Consider the following 19,018-nt stretch of genomic DNA (forward strand, 5'->3'; position numbering starts at 1 on the left):
GAAAATAAAAACATCAGAAATAGGAGCAGGAGTAGGGCATAAGGAGGTTAGGTCCTGCCCTGCCACTCAGGCAGACTGTGGCTAATCTTCATTCTCAAATCCATCTTCCCACCTGATCCCCACTTCACTCTATCCTCTCAGTCTAAGGGCCGGGTCTTTGCTCCCAAAGTGTTTAGCGAAAGACAGGAAATTTCCCGGCTCACCACACAGGAGAAAGTGCACTGAATGGGGGAGGGTGCAGGGCGGAGACTGGATTCCTGCCCCCAGAAACAGTCCGGAGACATCAGCAAGGTCTGTCCAGTGGAGAGGCGGCTGTTTAAAGGGGATGTCGAGTGGAGAGACAAGGCTGTTTAAAGGGTATGTCGAGTGGAGAGACGAGGCTGTTTAAAGGGGATGTCGAGTGGAGGGACGAGGCTGTTTAAAAGGGATGTCGGATGGAGAGACGAGGCTGTTTAAAAGGGATGTCGAGTGGAGAGGCGGCTGTTTAAAAGGGATGTCGAGTGGAGAGACGAGGCTGTTTAAAAGGGATGTCGAGTGGAGAGGCGGCTGTTTAAAAGGGATGTCGAATGGAGAGACGAGGCTGTTTAAAAGGGATGTCGAGTGGAGAGGCGGCTGTTTAAAAGGGATGTCGAGTGGAGAGACGAGGCTGTTTAAAGGGGATGTCGAGTGGAGAGGCGGCTGTTTAAAGGGGATGTCGAGTGGAGAGACGAGGCTGTTTAAAGGGGATGTCGAGTGGAGAGACGAGGCTGTTTAAAAGGGATGTGGAGTGGAGAGGAGGCTGTTAAAAGGGATGTCGAGTGGAGAGGAGGCTGTTTAAAAGGGACGTCGAGTGGAGAGGCGAGGCTGTTTAAAAGGGATGTCGAGTGGAGAGGCGGCTGTTTAAAAGGGACGTCGAGTGGAGAGGCGAGGCTGTTCAAAAGGGATGTCGAGTGGAGAGGCGGCTGTTTAAATGGGATGTCGACTGGAGAGGCGGCTGTTTAAAAGGGATATCGAGTGGAGAGGCGGCTGTTTAAAAGGGATGTCGAGTGGAAAGATGGGGCTGTTTAATCTGGCGCACTGACCTCTACCTCGCGGAGGCTGAGCGTCAACTCACAGACATTTCCTCCTACTTCTCCCTGGACCATGACCCCACCACTGAACATCAAGCCATTGTTTTCAGGACTGTCACTGACCTCATCTCCTCTGGAGATCTTCCTCCCACAGCTTCCAACCTGATAGTCGCCCAACCTCGGATGGCCCGCTTCTACCTCCTACCCAAAATCCACAAACAGAACTGTCCTGGCAGACCGATCGTGTCAGCCTGTTCCTGCCCCACGGAACTCATTTCTCGTTATCTTGACTCCTTTCTCTCTCCCCTTGTCCAGTCCCTTCCCACCTACATCCGTGATTCCTCTGACACCTTACGTCACATCAACAATTTCCAGTTCCCTGGCCCCAACCGCTTCCTCTTCACCATGGATGTCCAATCCCTCTACACCTCCATCCCCCACCAGGATGGTCTGAGGGCCCTTAGCTTCTTCCTTGAACAGAGGCCCCAACAATCCCCATCCGCCACTACTCTCCTCCGTCTGGCTGAACTTGTTCTCACACTGAACAATTTCTCCTTTAACTCCTCTCACTTCCTCCAAATAAAAGGTGTGGCTATGGGTACCCGCATGGGCCCCAGCTATGCCTGTCTCTTTATGGGGTATGTGGAACATTCCTTGTTCCAGTCCTACTCCGGCCCCCTCCCACAACTCTTTCTCCGGTACATCGATGATTACTTCGGTGCTGCTTCATGCTCTCGTCGGGACCTGGAAAAATTTATTAATTTTGCTTCCAATTTCCACCCCTCCATCATTTTCACATGGTCCATCTCTGACACTTCCCTTCCCTTCCTTGACCTCTCTGTCTCAATTTCTGGTGATAGACTGTCCACCAATATCCATTACAAGCCTACCGACTCCTACAGCTACCTCGACTACAGCTCTTCACACCCCGCTTCCTGTAAGGACTCCATCCCATTCTCTCAGTTCCTTCGCCTCCGTCGCATCTGTTCTGATGACGCTACTTTCAAAAGCAGTTCCTCTGACATGTCCTCCTTCTTCCTTAACCGAGGTTTTCCACCCACGGTCATTGACAGGGCCCTCAACCATGTCCGGCCCATCTCCCGCGCATCCGCCCTCACGCCTTCTCCTCCCTCCCAGAAACATGATAGGGTCCCCCTTGTCCTCACCTATCACCCCACCAGCCTCCGCATTCAAAGGATCATCCTCCGCCATTTCCGTCAACTCCAGCATGATGCCACCACCAAACACATCTTCCCTTCACCCCCCCTGACGGCATTCCGTAGGGATCATTCCCTCCGGGACACCCTGGTCCACTCCTCCATCACCCCATACTCCTCAACCCCCACCTATGGCACCTCCCCAGGCCCACGCAGAAGATGCAACACCTGCCCCTTCACTTCCCCTCTCCTCACCGTCCAAGGGCCCAAACACTCCTTTCAAGTGAAGCAGCATTTCACTTGCATTTCCCCTAACTTAGTCTACTGCATTCGTTGCTCCCAATGCGGTCTCCTCTACATTGGAGAGACCAAACGCAAACTGGGCGACCGCTTTGCAGAACACCTGCGGTCTGTCCGCAAAAAAGACCCAAACCTCCCTGTCGCTTGCCATTTTAACACTCCACCCTGCTCTCTTGCCCACATGTCTGTCCTTGGCTTGCTGCATTGTTCCAGTGAAGCCCAACGCAGACTGGAGGAACAGCACCTCATCTTCCGACCAGGCACTTTACAGCCTTCCGGGCTGAATATTGAATTCAACAACTTTAGATCTTAAACTCCCTCCCACCACACCCCCTCTCCCCCCATCCCCACCCCCTTCCCGTATCTTCCCACTCCCTTTTTTTTCAATAATTTATATAGATTTTTCTTTTCCCACCTAGTTACTTTATTTTTAAATCTACAACTAATACCTTGTCAATCTTTCCACCCCACCCCCACTAGAGCTGTACCTTGAGTGTCCTGCCATCCATTCTTAATTAGCACTTTTCTTAGATAATATCACCACCTTCAACACCTCTTTGATCCTTTTGTCTGTGACATCTTTTGATTATCTGCTCCTATCACTGCTTGCTTGTCCCGACAACCACCCCCCCCTCAACTTCTCTCCCCCCGCCCCCCAACTTAAACCAGCTTATATTTCACCCCTCTCCTAACTTTACTCAGTTCTGTTGAAGGGTGATGAGGACTCGAAACGTCAACTCTTTTCTTCTCCACCGATGCTGCCAGACCTGCTGAGTTTTTCCAGGTAATTCTGTTTCTGTTTAATTGGGATGTCGAGTGGAAAGGCGGCTGTTTAAAAGGGATGTCGAGTGGAGAGACGAGGCTGTTTAAAAGGGATGTCGAGTGGAGAGACGAGGCTGTTTAAAAGGGATGTCGAGTGGAGAGGCGGCTGTTTAAAAGGGATGTCGAGTGGAGAGGCGGCTGTTTAAAAGGGATGTCGAGTGGAGAGGCGGCTGTTTAAAAGGGATGTCGAGTGGAGAGACGAGGCTGTTTAAAAGGGATGTCGAGTGGAGAGGCGGCTGTTTAAAAGGGATGTCAAGTGGAGAGGCGGCTGTTTAAAAGGGATGTCGAGTGGAGAGACGAGGCTGTTTAAAAGGGATGTCGAGTGGAGAGACGAGGCTGTTTAAAGGGGATGTCGAGTGGAGGGACGAGGCTGTTTAAAAGGGATCTCGAGTGGAGAGGAGGCTGTTTAAAAGGGCTGTCAAGTGGAGAGGCGGCTGTTTAAAAGGGATGTCGAGTGGAGAGGCGGCTGTTTAAAAGGGATGTCGAGTGGAGAGACGAGGCTGTTTAAAAGGGATGTCGAGTGGAGAGACGAGGCTGTTTAAAGGGGATGTCGAGTGGAGGGACGAGGCTGTTTAAAAGGGATCTCGAGTGGAGAGGAGGCTGTTTAAAAGGGATGTCAAGTGGAGAGGCGGCTGTTTAAAAGGGATGTCGAGTGGAGAGGAGGCTGTTTAAAAGGGATGTCGGGTGGAGAGACGAGGCTGTTTAAAAGGGATGTCGAGTGGAGAGTTGGCTGTTTAAACGGGATGTCGAGTGGAGAGGCGGATGTTTAAAGGGGATGTCGAGTGGAGAGGCAGCTGTTTAAAGGGGATATCGAGTGGAGAGGCGGATGTTTAAAGGGGATGTCGAGTGGAGAGGTGGCTGTTTAAAGGGGATATCGAGTGGAGAGGCGGATGTTTAAAGGGGATGTCGAGTGGAGAGACGGCTGTTTAAAGGGGATGTCGAGTGCAGAGGCGGCTGTTTAAAAGGGATGTCGAGTGCAGAGGCGCATGTTTAAAAGGGATGTCGAGTGGAGAGACGACGCTGTTTAAAAGGGATGTCGAGTGGAGAGACAATTCTGTTTAAAAGTGATGTCGAGTGGAGAGACGAGGCTGTTTAAAGGGGATGGCGAGTGGAGACGCAGCTGTTTAAAAGGGATGTTGTTTGGAGAGACAAGGCTGTTTAAAGGGAATGTCGAGTGGAGAGACGAGGCTGTTTAAAAGGGATGTTGAGTGGAGAGAAGAGGCTGTTTAAAAGGGATGTCGAGTGGCGAGACGAGGCAGTTTAAAGGGGATGACGAGTGGAGAGACGAGGCTGTTTAAAAGGGATGTCGAGTGGAGAGACCCGGCTGTTTAAAAGGGAGGTCGAGTGGAGAGGAGGCTGTTTAAAAGGGATGTCGAGTAGAGAAGCGGCTGTTTAAAAGGGAAGTCGAGTGGAGAGACGAGGCTGTTTAAAAGGGATGTCGAGTGGAGAGGCGGCTGTTTAAAGGGGATGTCGAGTGCAGAGGCGGCTGTTTAAAAGGGATGTCGAGTGGAGAGGCGGCTGTCTAAAGGGGATGTCGAGTGGAGATAAGAGGCTGTTTAAAAGGGATGTCGAGTGGAGAGGCGGCTGTTTAAAGGGGATGTCGAGTGGAGAGACGGCTGTTTAAAGGGGATGTCGAGTGGAGAGGTGGCTGTTTAAAGGGGATGTCGAGTGGAGAGGCGGCTGTTTAAATGGGATGTCGAGTGGAGAGGCGGCTGTTTAAAGGGGATGTCGAATGGAGAGACAAGGCTGTTTAAAAGGGATGTTGAGTGGAGAGGTGGCTGTTTAAAAGGGACGTCGAGTGGAGAGACGAGGCTGTTTAAAAGGGATGTCGAGTGGAGAGGCGGCTGTTTAAATGGGATGTCGAGTGGAGAGGCGGCTGTTTAAAGGGGATGTCGAGTGGAGAGGCGGCTGTTTTAAAGGGATGTTGAGTGGAGAGGCGGCTGTTTAAAGGGGATGTCGACTGGAGAGGCGGCTGTTTTAAAGGGATGTTGAGTGGAGAGGCGGCTGTTTAAAAGGGACGTCAAGTTGAGAGGCGGCGGTTTAAATGGGATGTTGAGTGGAGAGGCTGCTGTTTAAAGGGGATGTCAAGTTGAGAGGCGGCTGTTTAAAGGGGATGTCAAGTTGAGAGGCGGCTGTTTAAAAGGAATGTCGAGTGGAGAGGCGGCTGTTTAAATGGGATGTCGAGTGGAGAGACGGCTGTTTAAAGGAGATGTCGAGTGCAGAGGTGGCTGTTTAAAAGGGATGTCGAGTGGAGAGGCGGTTGGTTAAAAGGGATGTCGAGTGGAGAGGCGGTTGTTTAAAAGGGATGTCGAGTGGAGAGGCGGTTGTTTAAAAGGGATGTCGAGTGCAGAGGCGCATGTTTAAAAGGGATGTCGAGTGGAGAGACGACGCTGTTTAAAAGTGATGTCGAGTGGAGAGACGAGGCTGTTTAAAGGGGATGGCGAGTGGAGACGCAGCTGTTTAAAAGGGATGTTGTTTGGAGAGACAAGGCTGTTTAAAGGGAATGTCGAGTGGAGAGACGAGGCTGTTTAAAAGGGATGTTGAGTGGAGAGAAGAGGCTGTTTAAAAGGGATGTCGAGTGGCGAGACGAGGCTGTTTAAAGGGGATGACGAGTGGAGAGACGAGGCTGTTTAAAAGGGATGTCGAGTGGAGAGACCCGGCTGTTTAAAAGGGAGGTCGAGTGGAGAGGAGGCTGTTTAAAAGGGATGTCGAGTAGAGAAGCGGCTGTTTAAAAGGGAAGTCGAGTGGAGAGACGAGGCTGTTTAAAAGGGATGTCGAGTGGAGAGGCGGCTGTTTAAAGGGGATGTCGAGTGCAGAGGCGGCTGTTTAAAAGGGATGTCGAGTGGAGAGGCGGCTGTCTAAAGGGGATGTCGAGTGGAGATAAGAGGCTGTTTAAAAGGGATGTCGAGTGGAGAGGCGGCTGTTTAAAGGGGATGTCGAGTGGAGAGACGGCTGTTTAAAGGGGATGTCGAGTGGAGAGGTGGCTGTTTAAAGGGGATGTCGAGTGGAGAGGCGGCTGTTTAAATGGGATGTCGAGTGGAGAGGCGGCTGTTTAAAGGGGATGTCGAATGGAGAGACAAGGCTGTTTAAAAGGGATGTTGAGTGGAGAGGTGGCTGTTTAAAAGGGACGTCGAGTGGAGAGACGAGGCTGTTTAAAAGGGATGTCGAGTGGAGAGGCGGCTGTTTAAATGGGATGTCGAGTGGAGAGGCGGCTGTTTAAAGGGGATGTCGAGTGGAGAGGCGGCTGTTTTAAAGGGATGTTGAGTGGAGAGGCGGCTGTTTAAAGGGGATGTCGACTGGAGAGGCGGCTGTTTTAAAGGGATGTTGAGTGGAGAGGCGGCTGTTTAAAAGGGACGTCAAGTTGAGAGGCGGCGGTTTAAATGGGATGTTGAGTGGAGAGGCTGCTGTTTAAAGGGGATGTCAAGTTGAGAGGCGGCTGTTTAAAGGGGATGTCAAGTTGAGAGGCGGCTGTTTAAAAGGAATGTCGAGTGTAGAGGCGGCTGTTTAAATGGGATGTCGAGTGGAGAGACGGCTGTTTAAAGGAGATGTCGAGTGCAGAGGTGGCTGTTTAAAAGGGATGTCGAGTGGAGAGGTGGCTGTTTAAATGGGATGTCGAGTGGAGCGGCGTCTTTTTAAAAGGGATGTCGAGTGGAGAGGTTGCTGTTTAAATGGGATGTCGAGTGGAGATGCGGCTGTTTAAAGGGAATGTCGAATGGAGAGGCGACTGTTTTAAAGGGATGTCGAGTGGAGAGGCGGCTGTTTAAAAGGGATGTCGAGTGCAGAGGCGGTTGTTTAAAGGGAATGTCGAATGGAGAGGCGACTGTTTTAAAGGGATGTCGAGTGGAGAGCCAGTTGTTTAAAGGGGATGTCAAGTGGAGAGGCGATTGTTTAAAAGGTATGTCGAGTGGTGAGGCGGTTCTTTAAAGGGGATGACGAGTGGAGAGGCGGCTGTTTAAAGGGGATGTCGACAGGTGAGACGAGCCTGTTTAAAGGGGGTGTCCAGTGGAGAGGCGGCTGTTTAAAAGGGATGTCGAGTGGATAGACGGCTGTTTAAAAGGGATGTCGGTTGGGGAGACGAGGCTTTTTAAAAGGGATCTCGGTTGGAGATACGAGGCTGTTTAAAAGGGATGTCAAGAGGAGAGGCGGCTGTTTAAAGGGGATGTCAAGTGGAGAGGCTGCTGTTTAAAGGGGATTTCGAGTGGAGAGGCGGCTGGTTAAATGGGATGTCGAGTCGAGAGGCGGCTGTTTAAAAGGGATGTCGAGTGGAGTGGCGGCTGTTTAAAGGGGAAGTCGAGTGCAGAGGCGGCTGTTTAAAAGGGATGTCGAGTGGATAGACGAGTCTGTTTAAAAGGGATGTCGAGTTGAGTGACGAGGCTGTTTAAAGGGGATGTTGATTGGAGAGATGGCTGTTTAAAGGGGATGTCGAGTGGAGAGACGAGGCTATTTAAAAGGGATGTTGAGTGGAGAGACGAGGCTGTTTAAAAGGGATGTCGAGTGGAGAGGCGGCTGTTTAAATGGGATGTCGAGTGGAGAGGCGGCTGTTTAAAAGGGATGTCGAGTGGAGAGGCGGCTGTTTAAATGGGATGTCGAGTGGAGAGGAGGCTGTTTAAAAGGGATGTCGAGTGGAGAGACGAGGCTGTTTAAAAGGGATGTCGAGTGGAGAGGCGGCTGTTTAAATGGGATGTCGAGTGGAGAGGCGGCTGTTTAAAAGGGATGTCGAGTGGAGAGGCGGCTGTTTAAAAGGGATGTCGAGTGGAGAGGCGGCTGTTTAAAAGGGATGTCGAGTGGAGAGGCAGCTGTTTAAAAGGGATGTCGAGTGGATAGACGAGGCTGTTTAAAAGGGATTTTGAGTGGAGAGACGAGGCTGTTTAAAAGGGATGTCGAGTGGAGAGACGAGGCTGTTTAAAGGGGAAGTCGAGTGGAGAGGCGGATGTTTAAAAGGGATGTCGAGTGGAGAGACGAGGCTGTTTAAAAGGGATGTTGAGTGGAGAGGCGGCTGTTTAAAAGGGATGTCGAGTAGAGAGGCGGCTGTTTAAAAGGGATGTCGAGTGGAGAGACGACGCTGTTTAAAAGGGATGTCGATTGGAGAGGTGGCTGTTTAAAAGGGATGTCGAGTGGAGAGACAGCTGTTTAAAAGGGATGTCGAGTATAGAGGTGGCTGTTTAAAGGGGATGTCGAGTGGAGAGGCGGCTGTTTAAATGGGATGTCGAGAGTAGAGACGAGGCTGTTTAAAAGGGATGTCCAGTGGAGAGGCGGCTGTTTAAAAGGGATGTCGAGTGGAGAGGTTGCTGTTTAAATGGGATGTTGAGTGGCGAGACGAGGCTGTTTAAAAGGGATGTCGAGTCGAGAGACGAGGCTGTTTAAAAGGGATGTCGAGTCGAGAGACGAGGCTGTTTAAATGGGATGTCGAGTGGAGAGACGAGGCTGTTTAAATGGGATGTCGAGTGGAGAGACGAGGCTGTTTAAAAGGGATGTCGAGTGGAGAGGTGGCTGTTTAAAAGGGATGTCGAGTAGAGTGGCGGCTGTTTAAAAGGGATGTCGAGTGGAGAGACGAGGCTGTTTAAAAGGGATGTCGAGTCGAGAGACGAGGCTGTTTAAATGGGATGTCGAGTGGAGAGACGAGGCTGATTAAAAGGGATGTCGAGTGGAGAGGCGGCTGTTTAAAAGGGATGTCGAGTAGAGTGGCGGCTGTTTAAAAGAGATGTCGAGTGGAGAGACGAGGCTGTTTAAAAGGGATGTCGAGTGGAGAGTCGGCTGTTTAAAAGGGATGTCGAGTGGATTGGCGGCTGTTTAAAAGGGATGTCGAGTGGAGAGTTGGCTGTTTAAAAGGGATGTCGAGTGGATTGGCGGCTGTTAAAAAGGGATGTCGACTGGAGAAGCGGCTGTTTAAAAGGGATGATGAGTGGAGAGGCGGCTGTTTAAAGGGGATGTCGAGTGGAGAGGTGGCTGTTTAAAAGGGATGTCGAGTGGAGAGGTTGCTGTTTAAAGGGGATGTCGAGTGGAGAGAACAGGCTGTTTAAAAGGGATGTCGAGTGTAGAGGCGGCTGTTTAAAGGGGATGTCGAGTGGAGAGGTGGCTGTTTAAATGGGATGTCGAGTGGAGCGGCGTCTTTTTAAAAGGGATGTCGAGTGGAGAGGTTGCTGTTTAAATGGGATGTCGAGTGGAGAGGCGGCTGTTTAAAAGGGATGTCGAGTGGAGAGGTGGTTGTTTAAAGGGGATGTCAAGTTGAGAGGCGGCTGTTTAAATGAGATGTCGAGTGGAGAGGCGGCTGTTTAAAAGGGATGTCGAGTGGAGAGACGATTCTGTTTAAAAGGGATGTCGAGTGGAGAGGCGGCTGTTTAAAAGGGATGTCGAGTGGAGAGACGATTCTGTTTAAAAGGGATGTCGAGTGGAGAGACGAGGCTGTTTAAAAGGGATGTCGAGTGCAGAGGCGGTTGTTTAAAGGGAATGTCGAATGGAGAGGCGACTGTTTTAAAGGGATGTCGAGTGGAGAGCCAGTTGTTTAAAGGGGATGTCAAGTGGAGAGGCGATTGTTTAAAAGGGATGTCGTGTGGCGAGGCGGTTGTTTAAAAGGTATGTCGAGTGGAGAGGCGGTTCTTTAAAGGGGATGACGAGTGGAGAGGCGGCTGTTTAAAGGGGATGTCGACAGGTGAGACGAGCCTGTTTAAAGGGGGTGTCCAGTGGAGAGGCGGCTGCTTAAAAGGGATGTCGAGTGGATAGACGGCTGTTTAAAAGGGATGTCGAGTAGAGAGGTGGCTGTTTAAAGGGGATGTCGAGTGGCGAGGCGGCTGTTTAAAGGGGATGTCGAGTGAAAAGGCGGCTGTTTAAAGGGGATGTCGATTGGAGAGAAGAGACTGTTTAAAGGGGATTTCGAGTGGAGAGGCGGCTGTTTAAAAGGGATCTCGTTTGGAGAGGCGGCTGTTTAAGGGGGATGTCGAGAGGAGAAACAATGCTGTTTAAAAGGGATGTTGAGTGGAGAGGCGGCTGTTTAAAAGGGATGTCGGTTGGGGAGACAAGGCTTTTTAAAAGGGATCTCGGTTGGAGATACGAGGCTGTTTAAAAGGGATGTCGAGAGGAGAGGCGGCTGTTTAAAGGGGATGTCAAGTGGAGAGGCTGCTGTTTAAAGGGGATTTCGAGTGGAGAGACGAGGCTGTTTAAAAGGGATGTCGAGTGGAGAGACCAGGCTGATAAAAGGGGATGTCGAGTGGAGAGGCGAGGCTATTTAAAAGGGATGTTGAGTGGAGAGACGAGAGTGTTTAAAAGGGATGTCGAGTGGATAGACGAGGCTGTTTAAAAGGGATGTCGAGTGGAGAGGCGTCTGTTTAAAGGGGAGGTCGAGTGGAGAGGCGGCTGTTTAAAAGGGATGTCGAGTGGAGAGGCGGCTGTTTAAAAGGGATGTCGAGTGGAGAGGCGGCTGTTTAAAAGGGATGTCGAGTGGAGAGGCAGCTGTTTAAAAGGGATGTCGAGTGGATAGACGAGGCTGTTTAAAAGGGATTTTGAGTGGAGAGACGAGGCTGTTTAAAAGGGATGTCGAGTGGAGAGACGAGGCTGTTTAAAGGGGAAGTCGAGTGGAGAGGCGGCTGTTTAAAAGGGATGTCGAGTGGAGAGACGAGGCTGTTTAAAAGGGATGTCGAGTGGAGAGGTGGCTGTTTAAAAGGGATGTCGAGTAGAGAGGCGGCTGTTTAAAAGGGATGTCGAGTGGATAGACGAGGCTGTTTAAAAGGGATTTTGAGTGGAGAGACGAGGCTGTTTAAAAGGGATGTCGAGTGGAGTGACGAGGCTGTTTAAAGGGGAAGTCGAGTGGAGAGGCGGCTGTTTAAAAGGGATGTCGAGTGGAGAGGTGGCTGTTTAAAAGGGATGTCAAGTGGAGAGGCGGCTGTTTAAAAGGGATGTCGAGTGGAGAGGCGGCTGTTTAAATGGGATGTCGAGAGTAGAGACGAGGCTGTTTAAAAGGGATGTCCAGTGGAGAGGCGGCTGTTTAAAAGGGATGTCGAGTGGAGAGACAGCTGTTTAAAAGGGATGTCGAGTATAGAGGTGGCTGTTTAAAGGGGATGTCGAGTGGAGAGGCGGCTGTTTAAAAGGGATGTCGAGAGTAGAGACGAGGCTGTTTAAAAGGGATGTCCAGTGGAGAGGCGGCTGTTTAAAAGGGATGTCGAGTGGAGAGACAGCTGTTTAAAAGGGATGTCGAGTATAGAGGTGGCTGTTTAAAGGGGATGTCGAGTGGAAAGGCGGCTGTTTAAAGGGGATGTCGATTGGAGAGAAGAGACTGTTTAAATGGGATGTCGAGTGGAGAGGCGGCTGTTTAAATGGGATGTCGATTGGAGAGGCGGCTGTTTAAAAGGGATGTCGAGTATAGAGGTGGCTGTTTAAAGGGGATGTCGAGTGGAGAGGCGGCTGTTTAAAAGGGATGTCGAGAGTAGAGACGAGGCTGTTTAAAAGGGATGTCCAGTGGAGAGGCGGCTGTTTAAAAGGGATGTTGAGTGGAGAGACAGCTGTTTAAAAGGGATGTCGAGTATAGTGGTGGCTGTTTAAAGGGGATGTCGAGTGGAAAGGCGGCTGTTTAAAGGGGATGTCGATTGGAGAGAGGAGACAGTTTAAATGGGATGTCGAGTGGAGAGGCGGCTGATTAAGGGGGATGTCAAGAGGAGAAACGAGGCTGTTTAAAAGGGATGTCGGGTGGAGTGGCGGCTGTTTAAAGGGGATGTCGGTTGGAGATACGAGGCTGTTTAAAAGGGATGTCGAGAGGAGTGGCAGCTGTTTAAAGGGGATGTCAAGTGGAGAGGCTGCTGTTTAAAGGGGATTTCGAGTGGAGAGACGAGGCTGTTTAAAGGGGATGTCGAGTGGAGAGGCGGCTGTTTAAAAGGGATGTCGAGTGGAGAGTCGAGTCTGTTTAAAAGGGATGTCGAGTGGAGTGACGAGGCTGTTTAAAGGGGATGTTGATTGGAGAGATGGCTGTTTAAAGGGGATGTCGAGTGGATAGGCGGTTGTTTAAAGGGGATGTCGGCTGGAGAGGCGGCTGTTTAAAAGGGATGTCGAGTGGAGAGGCGGCTGTTTAAAAGGATGTGAGTGGAGAGGCGGCTGTTTAAATGGGATGTCGGGTGGAGAGGCGGCTGTTTAAAAGGGATGTCGAGTGGAGAGGAAGCTGTTGAAAAGGGATGTCGAGTGGAGAGGCGGTTGTTTAAAAGGGATGTCGAGTGGAGAGGCGGTTGTTTAAAAGGGATGTCGAGTGGAGAGGCGGTTGTTTAAAAGGGATGTCGAGTGCAGAGGCGCATGTTTAAAAGGGATGTCGAGTGGAGAGACGACGCTGTTTAAAAGGGATGTTGAGTGGAGAGACGACGCTGTTTAAAGGGATGTCGAGTGGAGAGGCGCCTGTTTAAAAGGGATGTTGTTTGGAGAGACAAGGCTGTTTAAAGGGGATTGCGAGTGGAGAGGCAGTTGTTTAAAAGGAATGTCGAGTGGAGAGGCGGCTGTTTATAAGGGATGTCGAGTGGAGAGATGAGGCTGTTTAAAAGGGATGTCGAGTGGAGAGACGAGGCTGTTTAAAGGGGATTGCGAGTGGAGAGGCAGTTGTTTAAAAGGGATGTCGAGTGGAGAGACGAGGCTGTTTAAAAGGGATGTTGAATGGAGAGGCGGCCGTTTAAAAGGGATGTTGAGTGGAGAGGCGGCTGTTTAAAGGGGATGTCGAGTGCAGAGGCGGCTGTTTAAAAGGGATGTCGATTGGAGAGACGATGCTGTTTAAAAGGGATGTCGAGTGGAGAGGGGGCTGTTTAAATGGGATGTCGGGTGGAGAGACGAGACTGTTTAAAAGGGACGTCGAGTGGAGAGACGAGGCTGTTTAAAAGGGATGTCGAGTGGAGAGAAGAGGCTGCTTAAAAGGATGTCGAGCGGAGAGAACGCTGTTTAAAAGGGATGTCGAGTGGAGAGGTGGCTGTTTAAAAGGGATGTCGAGTGTAGAGGTTGCTGCTTAAAAGGGACGTCGAGTGGAGAGACGAGGCTGTTTAAAAGGGATGTCGAGTGGAGAGGCGGCTGTTTAAAAGGGATGTCGAGTGGAGAGGCGGCTGTTTAAAAGGGATGTCGAGTGGAGAGACGGCAGTTTAAAAGGGATGTCGAGAGGGGAGACGGCTTTTAAAAGGGAAGTCGAGTGGAGAGGCGGCTGTTTAAAAGGGATGTCGAGTGGAGAGACGAGGCTGTTTAAAAGGGATGTCGAGTGGACAGATGTGGCTGTTTAAAAGGGATGTCGAATGGAGAGTCGGCTGTTTAAAAGGGATGTCGAGTGGAGAGACGGCTGTTTAAAGGGGATGTCGAGTGGACAGATGTGGCTGTTTAAAAGGGATGTCGAATGGAGAGTCGGCTGTTTAAAAGGGATGTCGAGTGGAGAGGCGGCTGTTTAAAAGGGATGTCGAGTGGAGAGACGAGGCTGTTTAAAAGGGATGTCGAGTGGAGAGGCGGCTGTTTAAAAGGGATGTCGAGTGGAGAGGCGGCTGTTTAAAAGGGATGTCGAGTGGAGAGGCGGCTGTTTAAAAGGGATGTCGAGTGGAGAGAAGAGGCTGTTTAAAAGCGATGTCGAGTGGTGATGCGAGGCTGTTTAAAGGGGATGTCGAGTGGTGAGACGGCTGTTTAAAGGGGATGTCGAGTGGAGAGCCGGCTGTTTAAAAGGGATGTTGAGTGGATAGGCGGCCGTTTAAAGGGAATGTCGAGTAGAGAGACGAGGCTGTTTAAAGGGGATATCGAGTGGAGAGCCGGCTGTTTAAAGGGGATGTCGAGTGGAGAGATGGCTGTTTAAATGGGATGTCGAGTGGAGAGGCAGCTGTTTAAATGGGATGTCGAGTGGAGAGGCGGCTGTTTAAAGGGATGTCGAGTGGAGAGGCGGCTGTTTAAAGGGGATGTCAAGTTGAGAGGCGTCTGTTTAAAAGGGATGTCAAGTTGAGAGGCGGCTGTTTAAAAGGGATGTCGAGTGCAGAGAGGGCTGTTTAAAAGGGATGTCGAGTGCAGAGGCTGCTGTTTAAAAGGGATGTCGAGTGGAGAGACGAGGCTGTTTAAAAGGGATATTGAGTGGAGAGGCGGCTGTTTAAAGGGGAAGTCGAGTGGAGAGGCGGCTGTTTAAAAGGGATGTCGAGAGCAGAGGCTGCTGTTTAAAAGGGATGTCGAGTGGAGAGACGAGGCTGTTTAAAAGGGATGTTGAGTGGAGAGGCGGCTGTTTAAAGGGGAAGTCGAGTGGAGAGGCGGCTGTTTAAATGGGATGTCGAGTGGAGAGGCGGCTGTTTAAATGGGATGTCGAGTGGAGAGACGAGGCTCTTTAAAGGGGATGTCGAGTAGAGAGGCGAGGCTGTTTAAATGGGATGTCGAGTGGAGAGACAAGGCTGTTTAAAAGGGATGTCGAGTGGAGAGGCGGCTGTTTAAAGGGGAAGTCGAGTGGAGAGGCGGCTGTTTAAATGGGATGTCGACTGGAGAGGCGGCTGTTTAAACGGGATGTCGAGTGGAGAGACGGCTGATTAAAAGGGATGTTGAGAGAATAGGCGGCTGTTTAAAGGGGATGTCGAGTAGAGAGACAAGGCTGTTTAAAGGGGATGTCGAGTGTAGAGGTTGCTGCTTAAAAGGGACGTCGAGTGGAGAGATGAGGCTGTTTAAAAGGGATGTCGAGTGGAGAGGCGGCTGTTTAAAAGGGATGTCGAGTGGAGAGGTGGCTGCTTAAAAGGGATGTCGAGTGGAGAGACGAGGCTGTTTAAAAGGGATGTCGAGTGGATAGGCGGCTGTTTAAAAGTTATGTCAAATTGAGAGGTGGCTGTTTAAAAGGGACGACAAGTTGAGAGGCAGCTGTTTAAAAGGGATGTCGAGTGGAGTGGCGGCTGTTTAAAAGGGATGTCAAGTGGAGAGACGGCAGTTTAAAGGGGATGTCGAGTGGACAGACGTGGCTGTTTAAAAGGGATGTCGAATGGAGAGTCGGCTGTTTAAAGGGGATGTCGAGTGGAGAGACGGCTGTTTAAAAGGGATGTCGAGTGGAGAGGCGGCTGTTTAAAAGGGATGTCGAGTGGAGAGGCGGCTGTTTAAAAGGGATGTCGAGTGGAGAGGCGGCTGTTTAAAAGGGATGTCGAGTGGAGAGGCGGCTGTTTAAAAGGGATGTCGAGTGGAGAGAAGAGGCTGTTTAAAAGCGATGTCGAGTGGTGATGCGAGGCTGTTTAAAGGGGATGTCGAGTGGTGAGACGGCTGTTTAAAGGGGATGTCGAGTGGAGAGCCGGCTGTTTAAAAGGGATGTTCAGTGGATAGGCGGCTGTTTAAAGGGAATGTCGAGTAGAGAGATGAGGCTGTTTAAAGGGGATATCGAGTGGAGAGCCGGCTGTTTAAAGGGGATGTCGAGTGGAGAGACGGCTGTTTAAAGGGGATGTCGAGTGGTGAGACGGCTGTTTAAAGGGGATGTCGAGTGGAGAGCCGGCTGTTTAAAAGGGATGTTGAGTGGATAGGCGGCTGTTTAAAGGGAATGTCGAGTAGAGAGATGAGGCTGTTTAAAGGGGATATCGAGTAGAGAGCCGGCTGTTTAAAGGGGATGTCGAGTGGAGAGACGGCTGTTTAAAGGGGATGTCGAGTGGAGAGGCGGCTGTTTAAATGGGATGTCGAGTGGAGAGGCGGATGTTTAAAGGGGATGTCGAGTGGAGAGGCGGCTGTTTAAAGGGGATGTCAAGTTGAGAGGCGGCTGTTTAAAAGGGATGTCAAGTTGAGAGGCGGCTGTTTAAAAGGGACGTCAGGTGGAGAGACGAGGCTGTTTAAAAGGGATGTCGAGTGGACAGGCGGCTGTTTAAAAGGGATGTCGACTGGAGAGACGGATGTTTAAAAGAGATGTCGAGTGGAGAGGCGGTTGTTTAATAGGGATGTCGAGTGGAGAGACGGCTGTTTAAAAGGGATGTCGAGTGGAGAGACGGCTGTTTAAAAGGGATGTCGAGTGCAGAGAGGGCTGTTTAAAAGGGATGTCGAGTGGAGAGGTGGCTGTTTAAAAGGGATGTCGAGAGCAGAGGCTGCTGTTTAAAAGGGATGTCGAGTGGAGAGACGAGGCTGTTTAAAAGGGATGTCGAGTGGCGAGGCGGCTGTTTAAAGGGGAAGTCGAGTGGAGAGGCGGCTGTTTAAATGGGATGTCGAGTGGAGAGGCGGCTGTTTAAATGGGATGTCGAGTGGAGAGACGAGGCTACTTAAAAGGGATGTCGAGTGGAGAGGCGGCTGTTTAAAAGGGATGTCGAGTGGAGAGACGAGGCTGTTTAAAAGGGACGTCGAGTGGAGAGGAGGCTGTTTAAAAGGGATGTCGAGTAGAGAAGCGGCTGTTTAAAAGGGATGTCGAGTGGAGTTACGAGGCTGTTTAAAGGGGATGTCTAGTGGAGGGGTGAGGCTCTTTAAAGGGGATGTCGAGTGGAGAGGCGGCTGTTTAAAAGTGATGTTGAGTGGAGAGGCGGCTGTTTAAAAGGGATGTCGAGTTGAGAGACGAGGCTGTTTAAATGGGATGTCGAGTGGAGAGACGGCTGTTTAAAGGGGATGTCGAGTGGAGAGACGGCTGCTTAAAAGGGATGTTGAGTGGATAGGCGGCTGTTTAAAGGGGATGGCGAGTGGAGAGACGAGGCTGTTTAAAGGGGATGTCGAGTGGAGAGGCGGCTGTTTAAAGGGGATGTCGAGTGGAGAGACGGCTGTTTAAAAGGGATGTCGAGTTGAGAGGTGGCTGTTTAAAAGGGATGTCGAGAGCAGAGACTGCCATTGAAAAGGGATGTCGAGTGGAGAGACGAGGCTGTTTAAAAGGGATGTCGAGTGGAGAGGCGGCTGTTTAAAGGGGAAGTCGAGTGCAGAGGCGGCTGTTTAAATGGGATGTCGAGTGGAGAGACGAGGCTGTTTAAAAGGGATGTCGAGTATAGTGGTGGCTGTTTAAAGGGGATGTCGAGTGGAAAGGCGGCTGTTTAAAGGGGATGTCGATTGGAGAGAGGAGACAGTTTAAATGGGATGTCGAGTGGAGAGGCGGCTGATTAAGGGGGATGTCGAGAGGAGAAACGAGGCTGTTTAAAAGGGATGTCGGGTGGAGTGGCGGCTGTTTAAAGGGGATGTCGGTTGGAGATACGAGGCTGTTTAAAAGGGATGTCGAGAGGAGTGGCGGCTGTTTAAAGGGGATGTCAAGTGGAGAGGCTGCTGTTTAAAGGGGATTTCGAGTGGAGAGACGAGGCTGTTTAAAGAGAATGTCGAGTGGAGAGGCGGCTGTTTAAAAGGGATGTCGAGTGGAGAGGCGGCTGTTTAAAAGGGATGTCGAGTGGAGAGTCGAGTCTGTTTAAAAGGGATGTCGAGTGGAGTGACGAGGCTGTTTAAAGGGGATGTTGATTGGAGAGATGGCTGTTTAAAGGGGATGTCGAGTGGATAGGCGGTTGTTTAAAGGGGATGTCGGCTGGAGAGGCGGCTGTTTAAAAGGGATGTCGAGTGGAGAGGCGGCTGTTTAAAAGGATGTGAGTGGAGAGGCGGCTGTTTAAATGGGATGTCGGGTGGAGAGGCGGCTGTTTAAAAGGGATGTCGAGTGGAGAGGAAGCTGTTGAAAAGGGATGTCGAGTGGAGAGGCGGCTGTTTAAAGGGGATGTCGAGAGGAGAGACGAGGCTGTTTAAAAGGGATGTCCAGTGGAGAGGCGGCTGTTTAAAAGGGTTGTCGAGTGGAGAGACGGCTGTTTAAAAGAGATGTCGAGTAGAGAGGTGGCTGTTTAAAGGGGATGTCGAGTGGAGAGGCGCTGTTTAAATGGGATGTCGAGTGGAAAGGCGCCTGTTTAAAGGGGATGTCGATTGGAGAGAAGAGACTGTTTAAATGGGATGTCGAGTGGAGAGGCGGCTGTTTAAAAGGGATTTCAAATGGAGAGGCGGCTGTTTAAGGGGGATGTCGAGAGGAGAAACGAGGCTGTTTAAAAGGGATGTTGAGTGGAGAGGCGGCTGTTTAAAGGGGATGTCAAGTGGATAGGCTGATGTTTAAAGGGGATTTCGAGTGGAGAGACGTGGCTGTTTAAAAGGGATGTCGAGTGGAGTGACGAGTCTGTTTAAAAGGGATGTCGAGTGGAGAGACGAGGCTGTTTAAAAGGGATGTCGAGTGGAGTGACGAGTCTGTTTAAAAGGGATGTCGAGCGGAGTGACGAGGCTGTTTAAAGGGGATGTTGATTGGAGAGATGGCTGTTTAAAGGGAATGTCGAGTGGAGAGACGAGGCTGTTTAAAAGGGATGTCGAGTATAGAGGTGGCTGTTTAAAAGGGATGTCGAGTGGAGAGACGAGGCTGTTTAAAAGGGATGTCGAGTGGAGAGACGAGGCTGTTTAAAAGGGATGTCGAGTATAGAGGTGGCTGTTTAAAAGGGATGTCGAGTGGAGAGACGAGGCTGTTTAAAAGGGATGTCGAGTATAGAGGTGGCTGTTTAAAAGGGATGTCGAGTGGAGAGACGAGGCTGTTTAAAAGGGATGTCGTGTGGAGAGACGAGGCTGTTTAAAAGGGATGTCGAGTATAGAGGTGGCTGTTTAAAAGAGATGTCGAGTGGAGAGACGAGGCTGCTTAAAAGGGATGTCGTGTGGAGAGACGAGGCTGTTTAAAAGGGATGTCGAGTGGAGAGACGAGGCTGTTTAAAAGGGACGTCGAGTGGAGAGACGAGGCTGTTTAAAAGGGATGTCGAGTGGAGTGGCGGCTGTTTAAAGGGGAGGTCGGGTGGA

General features: G+C 50.7%; 1 protein-coding gene across 1 annotated transcript in view; it reads left to right on the forward strand.

The window, feature by feature from the left end:
- The window catches only part of col24a1 (collagen type XXIV alpha 1), a 721,848-nt gene that overhangs the window by 327,038 nt on the left and 375,792 nt on the right, over positions 1-19,018 (forward strand). The gene's annotated exons all lie outside the window — the stretch shown is intronic.

This window comes from Cetorhinus maximus, chromosome 17 (assembly GCF_964194155.1).
Source record: "Cetorhinus maximus chromosome 17, sCetMax3.hap1.1, whole genome shotgun sequence".
Classification (NCBI taxonomy): domain Eukaryota; kingdom Metazoa; phylum Chordata; class Chondrichthyes; order Lamniformes; family Cetorhinidae; genus Cetorhinus; species Cetorhinus maximus.